Source organism: Chiloscyllium punctatum, chromosome 33, assembly GCF_047496795.1.
Source record: "Chiloscyllium punctatum isolate Juve2018m chromosome 33, sChiPun1.3, whole genome shotgun sequence".
Lineage (NCBI taxonomy): Eukaryota > Metazoa > Chordata > Chondrichthyes > Orectolobiformes > Hemiscylliidae > Chiloscyllium > Chiloscyllium punctatum.
This window is the reverse complement of record NC_092771.1, coordinates 68,718,349-68,743,970: the sequence shown is the minus strand read 5'-3', so window position 1 is coordinate 68,743,970 and position 25,622 is coordinate 68,718,349. Positions and strand designations below refer to the sequence as shown.

The 25,622-nt window shown below is 45.6% G+C and overlaps 1 long non-coding RNA gene across 3 annotated transcripts; it reads right to left on the bottom strand.

Annotated features, from left to right (window-relative positions):
* Positions 1–2,064: 2,064 nt before the first annotated feature.
* LOC140458575 (uncharacterized) lies at positions 2,065–23,314 on the bottom strand. Of its 3 annotated transcripts, XR_011953587.1 has the most exons (5): positions 23,254–23,314; positions 22,343–22,558; positions 22,125–22,231; positions 16,559–16,684; positions 10,074–10,125 (listed from the first exon to the last, which is right to left on the bottom strand). It is a non-coding gene; the product is annotated as an uncharacterized lncRNA (long non-coding RNA). The 3 variants fall into 3 exon arrangements; XR_011953589.1 differs by lacking the exons at positions 10,074–10,125; positions 16,559–16,684 and adding an exon at positions 2,065–3,148; XR_011953588.1 differs by lacking the exons at positions 10,074–10,125; positions 16,559–16,684 and adding an exon at positions 18,081–18,230.
* Positions 23,315–25,622: the final 2,308 nt, after the last annotated feature.

The window sequence follows — 25,622 nt, the reverse complement described above, 5'->3', positions numbered from 1 at the left end:
CAGAAATTGCTGGAAAAATTCAGTAGGTCTGGCAGCGTCTGTGGAGAGTGAACCGTTCATGTTCAGTGATCAGTCAGGTGACCAGCTGTAGCTGACCATTCTGTTGTTTCCGTAACACTGGAACAGGCTCTGGTGCGAGGGGAATGAGATTGTCAATAACAAACGAGAAAACAGGAGGACGTACTCAATCAGAATTAGGAATTCACTTACCCCTCCCAGTGGGACACTCACCGACACAGTCACACTGCGGAGAGGCCCGTCACCTGCCCCACGTATGGGAAGGGATTTACTTGATCTTACAATCTGCTGAGGCACCAGAGATGGCACAGTGGATTTAGACCCTTCACCTGCTCCATCTGTGAGAAAGGATTCAATCAAATCTCTCACCAGCGGTGACATTAGTGCATTCCCACTGGGGAGAGGCCATTCACCTGCTCAGTGTGTGGGAAAGCATTCACTCAGTCCTCTGACCTGCTTAAACACCAGCGAGCTCACTCTGGGGAAAGATCATTCACTTGTTCCCAGTGTGGGGGGAGATTCACTCAAATGCAGCACCTGTGAAGTCCCCAGTGAGCCCACACAGGGGGAGAGGCCATTCAGATGGTCAGGGTGTGAGAGGGGATTCAGTGATTCATCCTGACTCCCTGAGACCCCAGTGAGCCCACACAGGGGGAGAGGACATTCAGATGGTCAGGGTGTGAGAGGGGATTCAGTGATTCATCCTGACCCCCTGAGACCCCAGTGAGCCCACACAGGGGGAGAGGACATTCAGATGGTCAGTGTGGGAGAGAGGGGATTCAGTGATTCATCCTGACCCCCTGAGACCCCAGTGAGCCCACACAGGGGGAGAGGACATTCAGATGGTCAGGGTGGGAGAAGGGATTCAGTGATTCATCCTGCCCCACTGAGACCCCAGTGAGCCCACACACGGGGGAGAGACCATTCAGATGATCAGTGTGTGAGAGAGGATTCAGTGATTCATCTCACCCCCTGACACCCCAGCGTGTTCACACTGGGTAGGAGCTGTTCACCCCTCTGTGTGACAAGGGATTTGCTGTGTCTTCAACACGATTGAGAGCCCAGTGAGTGCTCACAGGGAAGTGGTCATCCCCCTGCTCCATGTGGACTGCAGGACTCTGATTCTGATGTTACTGTCCATCAGAGTCAGGAGTGGACCTTGTACATGATGACACTGTTGGAGTATTGATGTTGTTGTTGTTAACCACATTAACTGGGCTGGAGGTGATTGAACTTACATTGCCACTTTCTGAACCTCAGGATGTCTCTCTGGGCAGTAAGTCTCCACAAACAGCAATGTGACAATAAACAGGGATCATCTGTTTTGATTTAAATTGGGATTATAGCACGGCTGCTTCACAGCATCAGGTACAAGGTTGGAGTCCAGCCTTGTCCAACGGCCCGTGTGGAGGTCCCACATTCTCCCCACGATAGTGTGGGTCCCCTTCAGGTGCTCTGGTTTCCTCCCACAGTCCAAAGATGTGCAGGTCAGGTGGATCAGTCGTGCTAAATTGTTCACAGTGTCCAGGATTGTGCAGACTAGGTGGATCAGCCGTGGGGAATGCAGTGTTACAGTGTTAGAGTGCTCTGGGCGTGATGTTCTTTGGATGGTCGGTGGGGTCTGATGGGCCAATGCTCTCCTCCCACACTGTCGGGATTTTATTCTATGATTTTATTCTAAGGCTACACAGCAGGATGTCCTTGGAGAAGGAGCATGTAGTGTGGATCAATGCTCTCAATGCCTTTAGATAGATGTGGGCACCGCAGGGGATACAGTACTTTATCTCCACCGCTGTCCCCTCCCCACAACTCTACTTTGATTTAGTCCCTTCTCACTCTGTCCCTTTTAATGGTTTGCTTGACCCGTAATAGGCTTTGTTTGGAAATATTCAATTGGTTACACAAATGGTTTACTACTGGTGATTATATGTCTCGACTACAGTGGTGCTGGAAAAGCATAGCAGGTCAGGCAGGATCCGAGGAGCTGGAAAATCAATGTTTTGGCGAGAGCCCTTTTCCGGCACCACTCTAACCTAGGCTCTGTTTTCCAGCATCTGCGGTCCTCACTTTTGCACTGCTGGAGATTATAGGTTAACCAAAAGCAAAATGGCGTAATGATGATTTTGATGGTGGGAAGGTTGGTGTGATCACATTTCTGGGTCAGAGAAATGGGGAAAAAGAACGCTTCACACCTCACAGAATGACAACTGAAAAGCAGTTAAATCAAACCAAAGGTTCAGACAGGGAGGGAATATTTCCCTGGAGTTTGAGGAGCTGGAAAGTGATGGTGTCTGGGAATAGACAGGATTTTGTTTTACAGGAGGTTGAAAGCTTTAAACTGTTATATTCAAACAGTTCAATTTATTTTCTTTAATTTTACTTGCGGTGCAAAAAGCTCTTACAACATTTTAAAACCAATATTTAGAAACCTTGTGTTAAAGATAAATGTTAAATAAAATCCATCAAACCATCCCTCACTGAAAACTGTTGTGGAAGTGCAATCTCCTGGAGAATCCCTGCCCCCTTCTTCCTACCCGGGCTCCATGGTTATATACATACCTGGGAGATAGCAGCAGGAGACCATTCAGCCTTTCAATCCTGCTCCATCATTCAAGGGGAAACAGCTGACCATCCAGCTCAGTCTCCTGTTCCTGCTGTGTTCCAATCCCCTTTCATGACTTTACCTTGAAGAACTATATCTAAGCCCTCCTTTGGCTTCACTGCCTTTTGTTCCAGTGACGTTGCGGTGTTACTGTGTGGGTGTAGGCAGGGGTAATGTGATGGTGCTGCCTCCTGGAGGATGCACTCAGCGTCCCTCATCATCCTGCAGGAACATCAACCGGGGTTCAGCAACTAGAGATAGAACCCATTTCCAGGATATGGGCATCACGGTCTCAGCCAGCATTTATTCCCCATAACTAGTTACCCTTGAGACGATGGTAGTGAGCTGCTGTCTTGTACCATTCACAGTCCATTTGACGCAGATAGACCGACAATGCTGGGAGGGAGAGTGTTGCAGGATTTTGGCCGAGTGATTCTCCATCTTTGGTTCTTCAAATGCTGGTTAACTTAATCACAATCTGCACATGATTTTGAGATTTCAGTCTGCAAATCTTCACTATCTAGCACCCTGTATAAAAGAATATGTACAGGTTAGAAATTCAGAACAGACAATTCTAGTTTCTCTGGAATATCTTTTTCCCCTTTCTTTCCCCAAAGCTGTAACCCTCCAGCCCACTTACTCTCTCCCACCGTTCTGACTCTGCTCCCCACTAATGTACACGCTCTACATTCTCATGGAGTTACTGATAAACAAATCCATGGCACCACTTCCCGTCTCTGGTTAGACTCTGCACCCTTTCTGGGTTCACTTCCTTTCCCTTCAGTTGCTGCAAGTCAATAATGTAACAGCAGAATGAAACAGACGGAAACAGAAAGGGAGGTGGCAGATCCTGGACAGAAGAGGAACCTTCAGTCTGGGAAAATGGGTCAGATTCTTCCTTGTTTCCCATTGGTCAATTCCCAGTGTTATGACAAGTTGCGAATGGAACTTGGTCCCATCTAGGCGTAGTGACACTTTGATCCCCCCAAAACTGATCAATACTTTAGGTAGATGCATCCCTTCTCCTGCCAATCACAGTGTGAAATGCTTTCCGCTAGTTACCCAAAGAACATGCTCCAAAACCCGCCCACATTCTGTACATGTACAGTGGTGGGTTTCCTCACACACGTGTGGTCCCTGCCTCAGGGACTGTGGGATTTGTAGTCGCCATGAAGTCTCTGGAGACCTGTCCCTGGAAAGTGAGAGAAAGTGTGGGCTGGAGGGTGTTGTGTATAGGATATCTATTCAGACACACAGGACATGTGGGCTGTCACGGGGATTTACCGAGACATCCACTTAGACACCCGGACTTCTGACGTAAGGAATATACATTCAGCCAATTGCGGGGTGGGGAGGTTAATAATGGGCACCAGATTTTAAGCAGAGGTGGCTCAGTGGCTAACACTGCTGCCTCATAGTGTCAGGGACCCGGGTTTGATTCCAGCATTAGGCAACTGTGTGGAGTTTACACATTCTCCCCACGTCTGTATGGTTTTGTTCGGTGCTCCAGTTTCCTCCCACAGTCCAAAGATGTGCAGGTTAGGTGGATTGGTCATGCCAAATTGCTCATAGGGTCCATGCATGTGCTGTTTAGGCAATTAACCGCAGGAAATGCAGGGTTACAGGGAACGAGTGGGTCTGAATGGGATGCTCATCATAGGGTTGGTGTGGAATCAATGGATGAATACCCTGTTTCTGCACTATAGGGACTCTGTTCTATTCTCATGAAGAAGAATGTACCTATCTCAATGTGTTGTGAATCTGTGGAATTTCCTAATCAAAATGCGGTGGATGCCAGGACAATGAGCCAATTTAATGAAGAGATACAGATGTTGAATTTGCAATGAGTTGAACCGTGAGAGAGAGCAGGCGGAAAAATCCAGCTGAGACCGAGGTGAGCTCAATCATCACCGTATTAAATGTTGGAGCTGGTTCGAAGGGCTGCATTGCCTCTCCTGTGCCCAGTGCTTATCTTCTTACGGTAATAACAGAAAGATGAATCCAAAACTCACCATCTTCACCAAAGGAGATTTTCAGAAAGAGCAGGATAGTCAGGTGGATTAGCGTTCAAACTTAGGTAATGAGGAAGCGTGTAGGAGATAATGATTTTGCAATTTTAAACTGAGGGGTGACAGTGATTTATGGTTTTAGACTGTGTAGTACATTCACAGCATCCAGAATACTCTGTTGTGAATATCTATCCTGCACTTTATTACAAAGCCAAGGTCACTGACAATGAACCCAAAACACCCAGGAAACATTGCCTCCCCTCGTAATCTGATAAAAAGACTTGTCATTAATCTGGTTGAATTTAGAACACAGATGGAAAGCGGGAAGATTAAATCCAATCCCAAGATACTGTGCTTTAACAAAGGAGACTACAATAGGAGGAGGCAGGAGTTGGCGAATGCAGACTGGAAGCAAAGACTTTCCTGTGGTACAGTTGACAGACAGTGGAGGAACATCAAAGTAATTTTTCAAATTTCTCAGCAAAAGTATATATCAGTGAAAAGGAAGGACTGTAGGAAAAGGAGTAATCTGCCATGTCTAAGGAAATAAGGGAGTCTATCAAATTGAAGGAGAAGGCATACAAACTGTCAAAGACCAAGGATAAATTCGGAGATTGGAAAAACTTTAAAGATCAACAGAAAGCGAGATGGGATTGGGGGAGAAAAGTGATGAGTAACTATCCCCAAGGACAGAATAGCAGTTTACCCTGCTAGAGGGGAACCTATTGTGTGGGGAACAGATGGCCTCTGTAATTGCTGAAGCACTTAACTGTTACCATAGAGATAATCCTGATCAAGTTAAAAATCACAGCACACCCCAAAAGCTTGTACTTCCAAATAAACCTGTTGGACTATAACCTGGTGATGTGTGGTTTTTAACTTTGTCCACCCCACCCCAACCCCGGCTGCTCCACATCACCATCCTGATAGACAGCCCCACTGAAACTGAAGCACCTGTCAGGTACTTGAGGGAGCCACAGGGGTGTGGGGGAGGGGTGTGTGGTTTAACCACTCGACTTTCTAACTGCCGTTGCAATGGAGAGAATACTGAGAGACAGTCTCTATTCAAAGTCCCAAACCACAAAGGTTTAAGAATGGGAGCGGCACATCGGACAGGCGGGGAGTTACCTGATGCTGCCTGGAGGTGTTTTGTCTGTACACTATCCATGTAACTGCCATGTCTCATCAATAAAGACTCAAAGAAGACCTCTCAGAGTTCTGTGCCCAGTTATTCCTATCCAGCAGGGTTCAGGAATATGAGTACACAGCAGTCAGTCTTCACAGTGGAGGATACAAAGAACATGCCAGTGATTGATAAGGAGACTAAAGGAGGGTGAGGACCTAGGTAATAACCATTATCGTGAAAGAGTTAGAGCTGGGCAAGCTAATGGAGCTAAAGGTAGACAAGTCTCCTTGGCCCAATGGAATACATCCCAGGATACCAGAGTTAGGGGGAGAAAGAGCAAATGCACTGAGAGTTATAGAATCCTACAGCAGAGACAGGCCCTTTGGCCCAAACTGGCCCATGCCGATCAGAATGTCCATCCACGCTAACCCCATATCCCTGCACTTAGCCCATCTGCTTCTGAAACTTTCCTATCCATGTATTTGTCCAAATGTCTTTCACTTGTTGTTAATATACCCACCTCAACCACTTCCACTGGCAGCTCATTCCATATACATACCACCTTTGTGTAGAACAGTTGCCCCTCAGTTTCCCATGTATTCTTTCTCCTCTAACTTTAACCTGATGCCCTCCAATCCTTGAGTCCCTGGGAAAAAGACCGAGTGCATTCACCTTACCCATGCCTCTCATGGTCTTATACACTTCTATAAAATATTCCCCCACAGTTTCCTCTGCTCGAAATGAAAAAGTCCTCACTTGTCCAACCTCTCCCTGTAACTCAGACCCCTGAGCCCTGGCATCATCCTTGTAAATTTCTTCTGCACCTTTCCAGTTGAATAACTTAAACTGACACTGCATTCATCACATTTCCCGTGTTTCCCTACGGCGCTGGAACCGATGTGACAACACCAATGGATTACAATCCATTGGATTACAATCAATAATTCACTCCATTACAACAATCCCATTTTTATAGCTTTTTCCATGATGCAGGAATCCTTTGGTCTTTCTGGTTTCATGGCTAATTGTCCTCATACAAAACCAATCTGTGGCTTGACTGTTCCAGGGAAATGTGCCATGATTGTTTTAGACTTTCAAAAACCAAGTCCCCACGCTAACATGGACTTCACTGTCTCAGTACTTTTTGTCACACTGAGATTTGAAATATTCGCCCAGGGACAGAATGCAAACCTTTCCTTCCAGATGAAAAGGCCAATGATATTCAGATCGGCACGGATCCAGTAACATGAAGTTCAATTTGAATTTCTCAACTGCAAATCCCCCCTTTCAACACTCGACAGCAGAGAAAACAAAGCACTGGAGATCCTCAGCAGGTCTGGCCCCATCTGAAATGGGGACAGATGCAGGAAACATTGCAGTCTTGAAGAAGTGTTGAAATGATCACACCAGGCCCGTGTGCTTGATGACCATTATGGATAAGATGGGGACAGGGATCCCTTTCTGGAAGGGCCTTGGTGAGACCACACCTGGAGTACTGTATACACCTTTGTTCCCCTTTTCCAAGGAAGGCTCTCCTGGTTATTGAGAGAGTGTAAAGGTGGATCACCAGATGAGTCCTGGGATGTGAAGATAGTTAAGGACTGCAGATGCTGGAAGTCAGAGTCTGTACAAAGTGGACCTGGGGAGGTGCAGCAGGTCAGGCAGCATCAGAGGAGAAGGAAGGTTGATGTTTTGGGTCAGGACCCTTTGTCAGTCTTGATAAATAGCCCTGACCCGAAACGTCACCTTTCCAGCCCCATCGTATTCATGCTGGTCATCAAGCACCTATTTATGCTAGTCCCACGTTCTGGCACTCAGCATGTAACCAATATTGTAGTGCTTGGTGTGATCATCTAAACACTTCAAAGCTGCAATGTTTCCTGCATCTGTCACCATTTCAGATGCTGATAGACTTGCTGAGGATCTCCAGCGCTTTTTGTTTTTATTGCAGATTTCCACCATTTTGCTGAAGCACAGAGTCATCGACATGTACAAAGCTCCAGATTTTGTTGACTCACCTTCCTGGGATGTCAGGACTGATGGATGAAGAGGGACTCAATCTTCGTTTAATCCTCCTTTCCTTTGGCTTTCTGAGCCGCTAACTACATTAGTGGGCGGCACAGTGGTTAGCACTGCTGCCTCACAGCACCAGAGACCCGTGTTCAATTCTCGCCTCAGGTGACTGACTGTGTGGAGTTTGCACGTTCTCCCTGTGTCTGCGTGGGTTTCCTCCGGGTGCTCCAGTTTCCTCCCACAGTCACAAAGATGTGCAGGTCAGGTGAATTGGCCATGCTAAATTGCCCATAGTGTTAGGTAAGGGGTAGATGTAGATGTAGGGGTATGGGTGGGTTACGCTTCGGCGGGGCGGTGTGGACTTGTTGGGCCGAAGGGCCTGTTTCCACACTCCAAGTAATCTAATCTAATCTAAAAATCACTAATATTCTACCTCCCATTCCCTGTCCTGAATCTGACCCATCTAAGCCTACACTTTAGTTCCCATTCCCCTGCCAGACTAGTTACAAACTCACCAAGAGAACTGGCAAAAGTCCCAACGGATGTGTCTCAGCTCTGCCCGGGGTAACCGGTCAGGCTGGTACAGGTCCGTCCCCGAAACGGTCCCAGTGCCTGATGAATCATAACCCTTCTGTGGTACACCATTTCCCCAGCCACACATCCAGCTGATCTACCTTCTCATTCCTGCTCTCATTAGCAAATGGCACTGGGAGTAAGTCTGACATTATTACATTTCAGGAGCTACATTTTAATGTATCTCTGCTCTCCCTATGTCCAGCTTTCAGGCCCTCATCCCTCTGTTTAGCGATGTCGTTGGTATCTGTGTGTTGCACCACCATGGGCTGTTTACCCTCCAGCTCCAGAACGTCCTGCAGCCACTCCATGATATCATGGATCTTGGCACCAGGGAGATTACATCCCATCCTGGATTCATGTCTGTGGGCACAGAAGTGCCAGGCTGTACCCCTGATTATTGAATCCCCTGTCATTATAACCCTGCCACTGTCATTCCTCTTGGTCTCATCAGCAGAGCTCTCGGTGGTGTCATGAACCTGGCTGATGCTGATTTCCCAAGAAGCCACCCCACCCATTCCTGCCCTTACAGAATCCCAAGCGGTATACAGTATCTGTATGAGAAGGGGATAACAACGGGGGACTCCTGTACTCACTTCCTGAGCCTTTTACTCGATCTGATGTTCACCCATTCCCTTTCTGCCTGTGTAACCCTCACCTGCAGTGTGACTAACTCACTAAACGTGCTGTCCATAACATTCTCAGTATTGCAGATGCTCAACAGTGAGTCTACTCTCAGCTCCAGCTTTGAAAAGCAGTTTCCCAGTAACTGCAGATGGGAACCCTTCCTGCACACATAGCCGTCAGGGACACTGGAAGCGGCCCTTATTTCCCACATTGTACAAGAGGAGCACACCACAGGTCTGAGGGCTCCTGTCACAACGTCTCTCTACATTCATCTAGTTACTCCCATTAAGAGAATTTAAATGAGTGAGTAACCTTCCTTCACTTCAAACATGTCCATTATAATAACAAAAAAAAATCTTTACTTAAGCTGATATGTCACACTTTAAAAACTTAAATACTCCACAGGTATCACTAACAAATTGGCTATTCCCATTGGGACTGTGAATTTCTGAAAGGCCTGAACTAAAACGGAGTTTCAGCTTCACCTTCTCCCTGTCTCACCTCACTATTTACACCCAACTCCAAAACACTCTCATTGAGCCAAGCAGCCCTCACAGTGCAGCCCTGTCATTTTCATTGTCTGCTCACACCTACACTTCCCTCATCCTCCTGTACTGTTCCAATGCACCTAAATGGGAGCTCAGACCAGCATTGCATCTTTCAATTCAGCCCTTTGTAACCCCAGAGTCAAAATGGACTTCAGCAGTTTCTGAATGAACAGACAGTTGTCAGAATCTGGAACGTTCCTCCTGAAATGGTGCTGGAATTTGAGTCCACGAGAAATTTGCAGAGAATTGGAAGTCGGGAGTTTACAGATTAACATTATAAAGTGGATGAGTGAGACTAAATCTGACAGTTCCTGCAAAAAGACGAGGTGTAATTTGCAAAAACCTGTGCTCTCTCTCAGGCCAATACCTCCTTCCACAGCTACAGGGCCAAGAATTGAACACATACCCCAAGGGTGATCCAACCATGAACTTGAACATCGTTCTGCTTTTGGCTTGACAAAAATATTGAAGATATTTTCCCACAGACAGAACAGACAAACCTTTCTCGTTCCACAGTTAAATCCCAATGATATTCAGATCCTGAGGACTTTGCTATCTGGAGAAACTTGTTTATTGAGATCCCAGTCTCAATTATCCTCAATTAATATCCTATAAAATGAATTCACAAAACAAAGCTCAGTCAGTGCAAGATAAATAGTGAAGACAAACACTTCTCTTGGTATGTGTTTGATGTGTAAATGCTCCTCTTCAAATCACCCCGCCCCCACCCAGGAAGAGGACCCGTGCATGCTCCTTGCTGTACCTTGCCCCAAATAAAGATGGTGGCCATAACCCAGGACTTCTCACTACCTGAGGCCCAAGCCATCTTCCCCTTTGCTGCAAACGTGGGACCAAGAGTTTCTAATTCAGACTAACTACCTGCCCAGAGTGTAACTAAACCCTCCCAGTCTACACTGATACATTTCATCTGGTTTCTGCTGCCACTTTCCCCTTTCCGCCTCCTACACACACCATGGGTCATCATGGGTCCAGTGACCCTTCCTCAGAACCGATGACAGCTGGGAAAATTAGAATCCCTTCAGGAAACAGGCCCTTTGGCCCAACAATTCCAAACCCACCCTCCGAAGTTTATCCCACCCAGACCCATTCTCCTACTCTATTAATCTCCATTTCCCCCGAACTAATGCACATCCCTGAACCCTACGGGAACCTTAGCTGGGCCAATTCACCGAACCTACAGATCTTTGGACTACAGGAGACAGGGGTTAAAGAGTAAATAATAGGTGGGGACAGAGCCCAAAGAGACACAGGAACATTTGGAAAGACAAAGGAGTGGGAAGGTGGAAAGCTGTTAATGGAGGAGACAGGAACCTTCTCGCATCTCAGTGGCGGTGGTGGAAATGGTGGCTGATGATCTACATTGTGCTGCAAAAAAGACCCTGAGCTTCCAGTTGCCTGCTCATTAACACACAAGACTGTTCCCTGTCCAACATCTCTGTCTCATGCTTACTGCAGTGTTCCAGTGAAGTTTGATGCAAGCTGGAAGAACACTTCAGAACATACCAAATGGCTTCCTATTTCAAGGACTGCAATTTCCCCTCACATGTGGTCAACAATGCCCTCCAGTGTATCTCCTCCACTTCCCACACCACTGCCCTTGAACCCCACCCCTTCAAATGCAACAAAGATGGAATCCCACCATCCTCACCTTCCACCCAGATACAACGCATCATCCTCTGCTCTTTCCACCATCAGATCCAACCACCTGAGATATATTTCCCTCCCCACCCCTTTCAGCATTCCACAGAGACCATACCTTCTGTGACTTCCACGTTAGATCCACACTCCCCACCAACCCACACTCCACTCTAAGCACCTTCGCTTGCCACTGCAAGAGGTGGAAAACCTGTGCCCACACCTTCCCTTTAACTCCATCCAAGGCACCACTGGATCCTCCCACATCCAGCAGAGATTTCCCTGCTCACCCAAACACCTCACCGATTGCGTCCCTTGCTCTCAGGACGCCAAATTGTGGAATATTCCATGGAACATTTCTGGGACACATGCACCAACCAACCCCACCGCCCTGTAGTCGACCACTTCGGTTACCCCCCACCCCCTCCGTCACCACGCTGCCAAGGACATGCAAGTCCTCCATCCCCAAATCCGAGCCACCCGGCACCTGGAGGAAGAACACCTGATCTTCCATCTTGGGAAGTTTCAACCACACGGCATGAAGGTTTCCTCATCTCCCATCCCCCACCCTATCTCAGATTCAACCCTCCAACTCGGCACTGGCCTCTTGAACAGTCCCACCTGTCTATCTTCCTTTCCAATTATCCATTCCACCCTCTCACCACTACCCTCCATCTACAACCACCTATTGCCTCCCTAGCTCCCTTCCCCCAACCCCAAACACCCCTCCCTATTTATCTCTCAGCCGTATTCCCCCACCCACATTTCTGATGAAGTGCTGACATGCCCAATACATCAATTCTCCTGCTCCTTGGATGCTGCCTGACCTGCTGTGCTTTTCCAGCGCCACATTTTAACACTAACTGGAAGAACAACACCTCATCTCCCAATCGGGAACCCTGCAACCCTCTGGCTTCAACATCAAATTCAATAATTTTAGGTCCTGAACTCTCCCACGTCCTAGTGTCTTTGCCCCCCTACCCCACACACCAGGCCTTGTTATTACGTAGCCTGCCATTACACACTACCTATGGTTAGCCACTAACAGTCCCCATAAACAGCTCTTCACCCTCCCCCCCGTCCGATCGTTATTCACTCCTCTGTCCAACTGCTCCTATCTCTCTCTTTGGACTCTATCCCCACTTATCATTTACTCCTTAATCCCTACCTTCTGCGTAAAAACAGACTCTTTTTTTCTCAGTAACATCAGTTCCTGAGGAAGCATCACTGGATCGAAAATGCGAACTGATTTCTTTTCACAGATGCTGCCAGATCTGCTGAGCTTTTCCAGCACCTTCTGGTTGTTGTGTGTGATTTACAGCATCCGAAGTTCTTTTGGTTCTAATTTACCCGGAGTATCTAATTCAGGTCCAGCAGACTGAAACAGTGTTTATCAACCTTCCCAGTCCACACTAACTCCATCGCTCTCCCAGTATCTGCTGCCTCTCCCACTCCTTCACATTCAGTCCCCCCTCACAGTGACACTGCGCCTGCAAAGCTGATGGTCATGTGTTGGCCTGCTGGACCCACCCCTCATTCACTCCCATTGGCTGGAGGATCATGCCAACTCTCCTATTGGTTTGAAGCTGTGTCAATCAGCCAGGCCCCATTGTGACCCGAGTGGTGGGATCCTCCCAGGTGCATCAGAGGCTGAGGGGTGACCTCAAAGAGGTTTATAAAACCATGAGGGGCATGGGTAGGATAAATAGACAAGGTCATTTCCCTGGGGTCGGGGAGTCCAGAATGAGAGGGCATTGGTTTAAGATGAGAGGGGAATAATTTAAAATGGATCTGAGGGACAATATTTTTCCCCACTGAGGTTGGTGCGTGTATGGAATCTTCTGTCAGGAAGTGGAGGATGTTGGTACAATTAAACGATTTGGCATCTGGATGGTAATATGAATAGGAAGGGTGTAGAGTGATATGTGCCAAGTGTTGGCAAATGGGTCTAGATTAGGTTGGGATATCTGGTCAGCATGGACCACTTTAACCAAAGGATTTATTTTCATGCTGTACATCTCTACGGCTCTGCCCTGCGATGAGCTTCATCATTCACAGTGAATGGGTCAGTATCACAGAGCACAGGGACTGGAGGCTATTCAGCCCATTGGGGCTGTACTCTCTTCCTCTGGAGATGGTGCCAGTCTATCACAACTCACCTCCCATTTGGACATAGCCCTCCAAATCCTTCCTTAAAAATGTTAAATTTCAAAATTGTTTTGACAATAGCTACTGAATCTGCATCCAGCTGTTGGTCAAACTGTTCCAGATGCTCAGAACTTACTGAGTAAAAAAATCTTGACATTTTTCTTTGCATTATTTGCCAGTCACCTGAAAATAGTTACTAAAAATTGTGACGTTAAAAATTTCTCACTCTGTCTCTCTGTAAATGAAATACCCTGGAAACAAATCAACTCCTGGTCGAAATCACTGCTTAACCTTCTCAGCTCTAAGGAGAATTGTCTGGCCTTCTGGTAACTCTCCATAAAAGAGAAACCTATCTTAATTTTAATTTATTAGCATCATAGAGATGTACAGCACAGAAACAGACCCTTCAGTTCAACTTGTCCATGCCGACCAGATATCCTAAATTAATCTCGTCCCATATGCTAGCCCTTGGCCCATAGCCTTCAAAACCTTTCCCAATCACATATCCAATGAGATGCCTTTTAAATGTTGTAACTGTACCGGCCTCCACACTTTCTCTGGCAGCTCATTCCATACACATACTACGTTCAGCTTGAAACTTTGCCCCTAATATCCCTTTTCAATCTTTTCCCTCATGCCTGTGCTTTCTAGTTTTGGACTCACCTAAACAGGAATAAGATCCTGGCTGTTTGCCCTTAATGATTTTATCAACCTCTATGGTCACCTCTCAGCATCCAATTCTCCAGTGAAAACAGCCTCAGTCTATTCAGCCTCTCCCTATAGCTCAATCCCTCAACCCTGGCAACACCTTTGCATCTTTTCTGAATCCTTTCAAGTTTCACAATATCATTCCAATAGCGGGGAGACCAGGACTGAAAGCAGAATTCCAGAAGTGGCTGAAGGAATGTCCTGTACAGCAAAATGACGTCACAACTCCTGTACGCAATGCACTGACCAATAAAGGCACGTACACCAAACACTTTCTTCATTACCCTGCCTATCTATGATTCCACTTTCAAGGAATTATGAACCTGCACTCCAAGATCTCTTTGTTCAGCAACACTCCCCAGGACCTTCCCATTAAGTGTAGAAGTCCTGCCCTGATTCGCTTTTCCAAAATGAAGAACCTCACATTTATCTAAATTAAACTGCATCTGCCACTCCTCAGCCCATTTGATCGGAGTCTCATTGTACTCTCAGGTAACTTTGCTGTCCACTGCACCTCCAATTTTGGTGTCTATTGTAAACCTACTAACCATAGCTCCGATATTCACATAGAAATCATTTATCTAAATGGCAAAAAGCAGTGGACCCAGCACCCAGCCTGACAGCATATTGCTCATCACAGGCTTCCAGTCCAAAAAGCATCCTGCACTATGACACTGACTGCTCAGCAAGGTTAGAGCTCATGGCATACAGGGAGATCTAACCATTTGGATACAGAACTGGCTCAAAGGCAGAAGACAGAGGGTGGTGATGGAGGGTCGCTTTTCAGACTGGAGGCCTGTGACGAGTGGAGTGTAACAAGGATCACTGCTGGATCCACTACCTTTCGTCATTTATATCAATGACTTAGAATGTGAACATAGGAGGTATAGTTAGTGAGTTGACACCAAAACTGGAGGTGTAGTGGACAGTGAAAAAGATTACCTCAGAGTACAATGGGATCTCGGTCAGATGGGTGAATGGGCTGAGGAGTGGCATTTTGGGAAAACAAATTTTAGTAGGACTTATACACTTAATGGTAAGGTCCTGAGGAGTGTTACTGAACAAAGAGACCTTGGAGTGCAGGTAGATAGGATAGTGAAGGCGGCATTTGGAATGCTTGCCTTTATCGGACTAAGTATTGAGTACAGGAGTTATGAGATCATGTTGCAGCTGTACAGGACATTGGTTAGGCCACTTTTGGAATGTTGCATACAAATCTGGTCACCCTTCTATTGGAAGGATGTTGTGAAACTTGAAAGGGTTCAGAAAAGATTTACAAGAATGTTGCCATGGTTGGAGGATTTGAGCTAGGCTGGGGGGTTAAATAGAGGTTGAATAGATTGGGGCTGTTTTCCCTGCAGCGTCGGAGGCTGAGAGGTGATCTTATCGATGTATATGAAAACCTGAGGTGCATGGATAGGATAAATAGACAAAGTATTTTCCCTGGCGTCGGGGATTCCAGCACTAGAGGACATAGGTTTATGGTATGAGGGGAAAGACTTTAAAGAGACTTGAGAGACAACATTTTCACACAGAGGGTGGGACGTGTATGGAATGAGCTGTCAGAGGAAGTGGTGGAGGCCATTACGATTGCAACATTTAAAAGGCATCTTCATGTGTATATGAATAGGAAGGATATGGGCCGGGTGCTGACAGGTGGGACTAGATTACATTGGGATATCTGATCAGCATGTACTGGTTGGACCGACGGGTCTCTGTTTCTGTGCTGTCCATCTCTGACTCGTTGACCTTCCAGCCAATTCCGTATTCAAACAGCTAGTTCCGCCAGTATTCTATGGTATTGAACCTGCTAACCAGTGTGTTATGTGAAACCTTGTGTCTTTCTCAAGTCCAAGTTACTGATTTCAATGCACAAAGCCATGCTGACTCTCCCTAATAATTTCTTGCCTTTCCAATGACTTGTAAATCCTGTCCCGGAGAATCCCTTCCAACAACTTCTCTGCCACTGACTTCAGGCTCACCAGTCTATAGTTCCCTGGCTTTTCCTTACCACCTTTAACAAATAATGGCACCCATCTTCCAGCACCTCACCTGTGGTGATCGATGATACAAATATCGCAGCGAGGGGCCCGGCAAAAGCTTCCCTATTTACCCACAAAGTTCTGGGATACACCTGATCAGATTCCAGGGATTTATCCACCTTTATGCATTTTAAGACATCCAGTACCTCCTCCTCTGTAATATGTACATTTGCCAAGTTATCACTATTTATTTCTCCAACTTCTCTAACTTTCATATCCCCTTTCATTAAAATCTGACATCAAATACTTAAAATCTCTCCCACCTCCTGCTGTTCCATAGACAGTCTTGTTGATCTTTGAGGGTGGCTATTCTCTGCCTAGTTATTCTTTTCTCTTTAGTGTATTTGTAGAATCTCTTTGGATTCTCCTTAAACCTATTTCCCAAAGCTATCTCATGTCCCCTTTTTTGCCTCCTGGTTTCCCGTGAGTATACTCCTACTACCCTTACAGTCCTCTATGGATTCACACAAACACAGTGGGGTCTGTACCTGCCATATCCTTCCTTCATTTTCTTGACCAGAGCCCCAATTTCTCAGGTCATGCAGCATTCTCGACGCCTCCCAGCCTTGGCCTTAACAGGAACATACTGTCTGTGTACTCTCATTGTCGCAGGCCTATGGAGGATGTGGCAGATGATGACAGAGAAACAATCATTATCAGTAAAGAGGTAGTGTTGGGAAAGCGAACAACTCATCGTTATCTCTGTAATTCCTCTCTAGCCTCAGAACTATCACTATCTCTGGGATCAAAAACATCTCAATCTCTGCAACATCCTCCAACCTCTAATCTCCTCCAGTCTCAACACACTTTCTATCTTTAATCTTTTCCACCCTCACAAATCTCTGTGATGTGCCTTTCTTTAATTCCAGCCTTCAGGATAACCCATTTCTATTTCAGATTTTTGCACCCTGAGCTCCACAATGTCCCGCTTAACCTCTGTCACATTTTCCTCCAAAAAACATTAATCAATCACGTATCACCTATTCTAATATCACCTTCTCTGACCCGGTTGCTATTTGTGGCTTGTCATATTCCTATATTACGCGTTTGTGGTCTACAGGACGGAAAACGGTTTTGTGGTCCATTGGGTTTATGCTGAAAAGAAATCTCCCAGCTAACTATTTTAATTCCATTTTCCAGCACAGAGCCCATAGACCTGTCAGCCTTGGCATTGCAAGTGTGTTCCTAAATAGATTTTAAATGCCTTCGGGATTTCTGTCTCTCACTCTCTTCCAGACAGTGAGGTTTAGTGCAACTGTTGCTCTATGCTATCACCCACAGGGTTCAGAGCAGCTGGGTCTGTGCGAACCAGAGATCGCCCACACATTGTGAAGGATGGCAGGGTCCCTGAGACGGGGCACAGGAGATTTACCAGGATGGTTCAAGGAATGGGGGATTTTAGTTGCAGAATTTGTGGGGCTTTTTTAACATTAATTGTTCACGTGACATGTGTGTTGCTAATACACATCAAGAATAACCATCCGCAATTAATGGACTCTCCTTTTCAACCTCTCCCCTTGCATGTGCTGTGGTAATATTCAGGTTAACCACTACCAGACATCTCTCTCTAATGAGAGAGCAGTCCTATGGTCGGGTAGGACAATGCTGACTTGATCTTTTACACAGTGATGCCACTGTCCCTCGGGGGTGGGGAGAGGGAATGCTGAAGGTGGTGGATGGGAAACCACTCAGGTACAGTGCTTTACCCTGGAGGATGTTCACTTTCCTTAATATTGTTGGGTGGTGGGGAGGGGGTGCACTGATGCAGGCAAGTGGAGAATGTTCCAACACAATCCTGATGTGTACCTTATAGAGAGAAAACAGACATTGGGGAATCAGGGGTTTGGGGAAACTGAGGAGTTCTCCTTGTAGCAAAGGAAATTTGGCGAGCTGTGACAAAGCGGTTTACAAAAGTTACACGTTGTAATAATAAACCTTAGACCTATCAGCTCATTATACAAGGGTTACAGGACACATGTTGAAGATTTGAAAGATCTATTGAGAGGATGGTTTGATTCAAAGGAGATCTTTTATTCAGCAAATGGTATTGATCTGGAACACAATACTCTCACACAATATGAATATCCAGGTCCTGATGAATGGAGTAATTCTGTCAGAGTTTGGCGTTAGAGTGACGGAGATTACCATCTGAATATCTGCCTGTAATACAAGTTTATAAAATCCGTCACTGTCAGTTCAAGTTTGAAACTCATACAATCCCCTCCTCCTGGCCCAGGAGGACTGTACACATTACCCCTGGCGGAGGTTAGCAGGAACTTCAAGGGCAAATCTATGTGGGTATTGATGAGTTTCCACCTTGGGACTTCATGTGACTGAACATGAGACAGAATGTCCCAAGATTCAGTGAGATGTGGAGAGCAGGATTTCCTTCCTTTTCTTTCCTTCCGTTCTGCCGCTGTGCCTCATCAATAAGACATGGGGGTGTGAAAGGCTCATGCACCTTGATGGGCAAGTTGTCTCCATTCTGACCAATGGGCAACAAGGTCCTACCAGTCATGAAACAGAGTATCCCTGAAAGATAGCAACTGCGCATGCTTCCCACTGCCCAGAGCTCACAGGACATGTTTCGAATAATAAGGGGGGAAATCTCCTAGAAAAGGCATAACAGGAAAGTTCCAAAAGGTTATAAACAGTTTACAGAGAGATATTCACAGGAAACCTGGGCAACAAGTTGGCAAATAGAGTATAACTTGGGATAAACTGTAGAAAGCTGCACCACAAAGGGACTGGGGGAAAATGAGCAGGAAACACAGAAAGCGAGCACACAGTTACAACATGGAATCAGGAAGGGGAATGGAATGCTGTCCCTTATTTCAAAGAGTTTGCAATATAAGAGTTTGGAGTATATACCTTCGGGCAACTAAACAAATGGCAACTGAGACCACATCTGGAGTAACGTGAACAGATTTGGTCACTTTAGTTCATGAAATAGAGCAGTTTATTGGAGGCATTTCAGAGAAGATCCATTGGGATGATCCCTGTTTTGAAGGGATTATCCTGTAAGCAAAGGCTGAATAAGTTGGGAATATACTCACTGGACTTTGGAAGAATGAGAGATGATCTCTTTGAAACATACAGAATGCTGTCGAGGTTTGACAGGATAAATATGGAGAGGATGTGTCCCATTACGGGTGAGTCTTGAACCAGATTCTGGGTCAGTCGCGGAATCAAGGATTCTGTTTCAGATTTGTTAAGTTAAAGGCAACACCGACACAGGTTAGGGTTTCAGTCGCAATGAAGCTGGGGTGAGAAGGAGACAAGCAGCATTTTAGAGATTGGAATTCCTGGTGTTTGTGATTGTGTAGATGTCTGATCAGAAGGACACCTTGGGGTCAGATATGAAAGCAATATTGTGAAGAGTGTAGACACTTCCCAGTGAGAGGGAGGGGCACAGCAGTAAGGGAAATGAATTTGGAATAGCATCTGAAGGCAATGGGTTTAACAATTGCGGTGTTTCATTGGAGTGAATTGCAGCTAATCGAAGCGTGGTAAGCAGTTTGATAACTGAGTAATAGTGGAGTAATGGAGATGGATGATGGGGAGGGAGAGCTGGACATTGTCAGTGTACATGTGAAACCTAACACAGTGCTTTTGGGCGATGTTACCTCGTGGCAGTATGTAGGTGAGAAACAGGACGGACTAAGGATAGATCCTGGAGGGACACCAAATACAATGAATTCAGAAAGGGAGAGTGGAGATGGAGCAGGATTTTCCAATGATGGTGAGGTCAAATATTAGGTTTTAGCAGAATTGGAGAGAAGGACATAACCAGAAAAGACAGACAGATAGATCATGGAACAATATCTGTGAATTGCAAGGCGGGAGGTGGGGGGGAGGTGCAGGCAGAAATGACGGTGACAAGCAGGAGGATGAGACAGAGATTTGGAATGTCCATGATTTAGCTACACTCGGGTAAATGGCCAAGATGACCTCAAATAAGGCTTGACAAGGGACTCTAGGAAATGCAAGTTTAGGACTTAGGAGCATCCTTGTGAGGCAGAATGGCTTGGTGGGCTTGTGGAGAGGGAGGAAAGAAGCAGAGGCAGCTGATCGGATTGTTTCAATGTTATTGACAGAGAAACTCCATGTGCTCCTCACTCTTGTTGTTGGATGGAGGAGACAGGATAATGGACATTTGTTTATTGTTTTGGAAATAAAAACAAACCTGTGATAGTGATTCTAAAAATAAGTGAACAAACCTGTCGTATTTATCAAGAATATTAAAATATACAACTGAAGTTCAGGTTTGAATCCCAAATTGGTAGAGGGTGGCTCTGAAGTCAAGAAAAAATTAACTGGAATGAAGAATCTACTGTTTGCCATGGAACCATTGGGGATGTTTTTCTGCTATTGACAATGTCCTTGAGGGAAAGAAACCCGACAGTGGACCATCAAGTCACTCATTGTATTAATCACTACACAGTTTCAACAAAGGAATGAAACTGGATGGACCACATTACATCTACCAATGCACTGGAAAATACAACCACACAATCAGCCCTCTTGACCCTACAACTTCTGCCTCACTGTGGGCCAACAACAGCAGCAGAACTGTACTCCAGCCCAATCTGAAATCTCATGGCCTGATATCCCCCACTTAACCATTAACATCAAGCCAGGGGAATCAACCCTGGTTCAATGGTGAATGCAGGAAGGCATGCCAGGAGCAGTACCAGGCATACCTGGTGCAGCTACCAAACCTGCATGCCAAACACCACAAGCAACACCAAATAGAACTAAGTGATCCCATAACCAACAGATTAGATCTGATTTCTGCAGTTCTGCCACACCTAGTCAAGAATAGTGATGGACAATTAAACAACTCACTGGTGGAAGCATCACAGATATCCCCACCCTTACCGATGGAGGGGTCTCACACATTCATGCAACAGATAAGAGGACAGCATTAGCAGCGATTTTCAGCCAGCAGTGCCAAGTGGATGAGCCTTCTCCATTGGTCCCTGACATCACAGATATGAATCGACTTGGTTGAAAACTCATTTCAAATCAGATCAAGAAATGGATAAGCAGTGTAAAGGTATGGGCCCTGCCAATATTCTGGCAATAATAATGTTGTCTGTGCTCCAGAACTTGCTGCCCACCAAGGCAAGTACTGCTCCAACACTGGCACCTACCGACTTTGTGGAACATTGCTCAGGGATGTTCCAACACAAAAAAACAGGGCAGATCCAACTCAGCCAATTCCCCTCCATCAGTCCACACTCGCTCAGCAGTGACGTGATGGAAGGTGTCATCAACAGTGCTGTCACGCAGCTGCTCAGTGATGCCCATTTTGGGTTCTGCCAGGGCCACTCAGTTCCTGAGCTTGTTACACACTTGATTCACAAACTGACAAACAGCTGAATGAGGTGAGGGTGACAGGCCAGACCCCCTCCAAGACCACTATTTCGACTTCAGTGATATCACCTGACCTCACCACAGTCTCAGCTCATTTGCTGAAACTCTCATTCATTCCTTTTGTTAACACTCGATTTCATTGTCTAAACCCACTCCTGGCCAGCATCCCACAGTCACCCTCCCGATAATCTCAAGAATATTGAAAACTCTACTGCCGAAGTGCTCACTTGTACCAAAACTTGCTGATCAATCAAAAGACTCCCATTTATAAGTGACAACAATTTACTTTCGCACCTTTGAATTAATTGCTGGCTGTAATTATTCCTATCTCCCTGCACCACACACCTTTTCATATCTCAATAACTCATTTTAGTTCAGACTCTCAATGATGTGTTTAGTTTTGAGTTCACCTGTGTGACTGTTTCTATAGACTCCAAGGGAACATGGTCTGGAATCCCCACTCTAACTCTCTAAGATCTACTTTCTTCCTTTAAGGCATTCTTGAAAAACTGCTTATTTGGCAATGGTTTTGGTCACTGGACACAATATTCTCCATCTGTCGCCTTATGTCAAAAGTTCTCAATAATATTTTTGTGAAATTAAAACCATGATGATTTGTACAGATATCTTCTACTCTTCAATATCGCTGAGTGAATAATCTGTAATGTCTCTTACCCAACCACGTTGTGGGAGCACCTTCACCACACAAACTGCAGCAGTACAAGGAAGTCAAACATCACCCTCTCCACAGGCAACAAGGCTTTGGCATTGATCACTTGTTTCTGTGGAAGGAGAAATACACAGTTGATGTTTCAGGGAGTGCAATATGAATTACAGGGAATGAAAATGGTGCAGAATTTGACTGTCAGAAAATTGAAGGAAAATGCACTCACTTATTGGAAAAAAGAATTCTTGACCGTCAAAGATATTGTGGAAAAGATAAACTGATAATGGAACATCATACGGTCAGGAGCCGGGCAGCAGTGGACAATTCATTTGCATTCCTGAAGAAGGGCTTATGCCGAATCGTTGATACTCCTGCTCCTCGGATGCTGCCTGCGCTGCTGTGTTTTTCCAGCTCTACATTTTTCAATTCATTTACAAAGCAGCTGTGAAAGTAATAGTAAAATACTATACAGAGCAAAAATATACCCACGAGAGACTGAGGAAGCTAGATAATCAGAGAACCCAGAGGTGAACCAGAGCAGAGTTCACTTTTGTGATCCCACAGTCAAAGATGTCTAACACAGAAACAGACTTCTTCGGTCCAACCTATGCCAACCACATAGCCTAACCTAATCTACCTAAATGAAACCCTTTTTGGCACTCCTCAGCCCATTGGCCCATCTGATCAATATCCCACTGTACTCTGAAATAACCTTCTTCATTGTCCACAATACCTCCAATTTTGGTGTCACCTGCAAACTTACTAACTATACGGCCTCTATTCACATCCAAATCATTTAAATGAATGACGAAACAAATCCAGAAAAAAGTCAATTTCTCTGGGTTTGAATGTGCTCTGTGTAAATCCTGCCCTCTGACTCTTTTTACCAGGGAAGGCTGTACACACATCCCTCTGAACTTTGCCCCCTACAAAGATGGCGGCCGCGGACGTGTCCAGTGAATCATTGCCCCGAATAAAGATGGCGGCGCTCACTCGGGCCGATTACTCAACGAGACAAAAACGGAACTGTAAGTTTCAAATTTGTATTTTCCGATGTGCAGCAAATGTTTGTAAAACCTCTCAGACCATATCAACACCATTTCCCTCCCGCTTCCTGCTGTTTATTTCTTTCCTTACCGACTGCTCTCCGCACACACACATTCCGAACATCCGCTCCCACCGCGAGGATGATCACGTGGTATAGTCTAGTCCCGCCCTCATTCACTGATTGGTCGGAGGACCAACTGCCCCGCCAGGTCCTCCAGCTCCGCCCCTGCCTTTCCATTGGTCCGCCGCTGACATCAATCACACCTGTCGATGACAACCAGATATCCTAACCTAATCTATCTATATTAATTCCTATCTGCCTGTCCTCAGCCCACTGGCCCATCTGATCAATATCCCATTGTATTCTGAGATAACCTTCTTCATTGTCCACAATACCAACTGTTGGCTGGAGCTTGCGCACTGCTTCGTGGCTTTTGTTGCTATTTCTCAGTTACAAGAGTGAGGGACAAAGTTAAAATCCCACAACCATCTGATGAAGGACCGGCAAAGTAGTGTTTCCAAATAAACCGGTTGGACTATAACCTGGTGTTCTGTGAATTTTAATTTTGTCCATCCTAATCCAACACCAGCACCTCCAAGTCACGAGTGATGGAGGCATGCATAATATAAGAACAAAAGATCAAGGAAAAAGAGAAGGCCGTCCTGCCCTTCGAGCCTGCTCTACCATTCAATAAGATCATGGCTGATCATTTTGTGGATGCAGAACCATTTACCCACGTTCGCACCATATTCCTTAATTAATTATTTCTTTTTTAAAAAATTAACTTAGCTTTAAAACCGTTCATTGAACTAGCATCAACTACTTCCCTGGGTAATGCACTCCTATCGAGGTCAAGACGTTCCTTCTCAATTCACTCCTAAATTTGCTGCCTCTAACCTTGTGGTGATGCCCTCTTGTCCGAGCTTCGTCTGCCAGTGGACACATCCTCTCTACTTCTATTTTATTTCTTCCATTCATTATTTTATATCTATCCATTCTTCTGAATTCCAATGAATATAATCCCAATCTACTCAGTCTCTGTTAAGTCAAACCCTTCACCTCCGGAATCAACATAGTTAACCTCCTCTGCACCCCCTCCAGGGCCAGTGCATCCTTGAGCACGCACGGAGGTAAAAACTGCATGCAGTACTCCAGGTGTGGCCTCACCAGCACCCACTGTAGCGAGAACATAAACTCTGCTTTTAAACACAATCCCTTCAGCAATGAAGGATAAAATTCCATTTGCCTTCTGAATTGATTGTTATACCTGGTGACTAACCCTCCTGCAGAAGGATGTTCAGGTGCCTCTGCATAGCAAATAATGTAACTTTTTAAAAATTCAAGTAATAATCTTTTTATTAATGTTACTCCAACCAAAGAGTATGACTTTACATTTATGAACATAATATTCCACTTGCCAAACCATTGCCCACTCACTCAATGTATCTATGTTCCCCTGCAAAGTTTCCCAGTCCTCCACACACTTTGTCCTGCTACTCATCTTAGTCTAATATGCAAACCTTGACACCCTACATGTGGCCCCCAACTCCAAATCATCTGTATCATTTCTAAATAATTGCAGTCCCAACACTCATCCTAGAGGCACGCGACTAGTTACTGATTGCCAGCCAGAATAAACCAGCTTATTTATCCCCACTCTTTGCTTCCTGTTAGTCAACCAATCTTCTACCCATGCTAATACTCTATCCCATGCACCCTTATATAATGCAACAGCCATTTGCGTGGCACCTTGTTGAAGGCCTTTTGGAAATCCAGGTACATCGCATCCACTGGGTCCCCGTTGTCCACCTTGTTCGAAATGTCTTCATAGAATTCAAAATGATTTGTCAAGCATGACCTGCCCTTTGTGAATCCATGCTCTGTCTGCCCAATGGGACAATTTGTATCGGGATTCCCTGTTATTTCTTCCTTGATAATAGACCCAAACATCTTTCCAACTACAGAGAATAAACTAACTGGTGTAGAATTCCGTATCTTTTGTCCACCGCCTTTTCTTACAGTCCTTCCTTTTCACTGGAATATGCCTTTGCTGAGCACTTCCTAAAATGTCTTTGAAATTCTTTCACTGCTCATCAACTGTTCCACCATAAAATGTTTGTTTCCAGTCTAATTTATCCAGGTTCTCCCTCATTCTATTTTAGTTCCCCGTGTTCAAGCACAGGACCAAGGTATTAGATTTTATCTTCGTACTGGAGGAGAAAGTGAGGACTGCAGATGCTGGAGATCAGAGCTGAAAATGTGTTGCCGGAAAAGCGCAGCAGGACAGGCAGCATCCAAGGAACAGGAGAATCGACGTTTCGCGCATAAGCCCTTCTTCAGGAATGAGGAAAGTGTGTCCAGCAGGGTAAGATAAAAGGTAGGGAGGAGGGATTTGGGGGAGGGGCGTTGGAAATGCGATAGGTGGAAGGACGTCAAAGTAAGAGTGATAGGCCGGAGT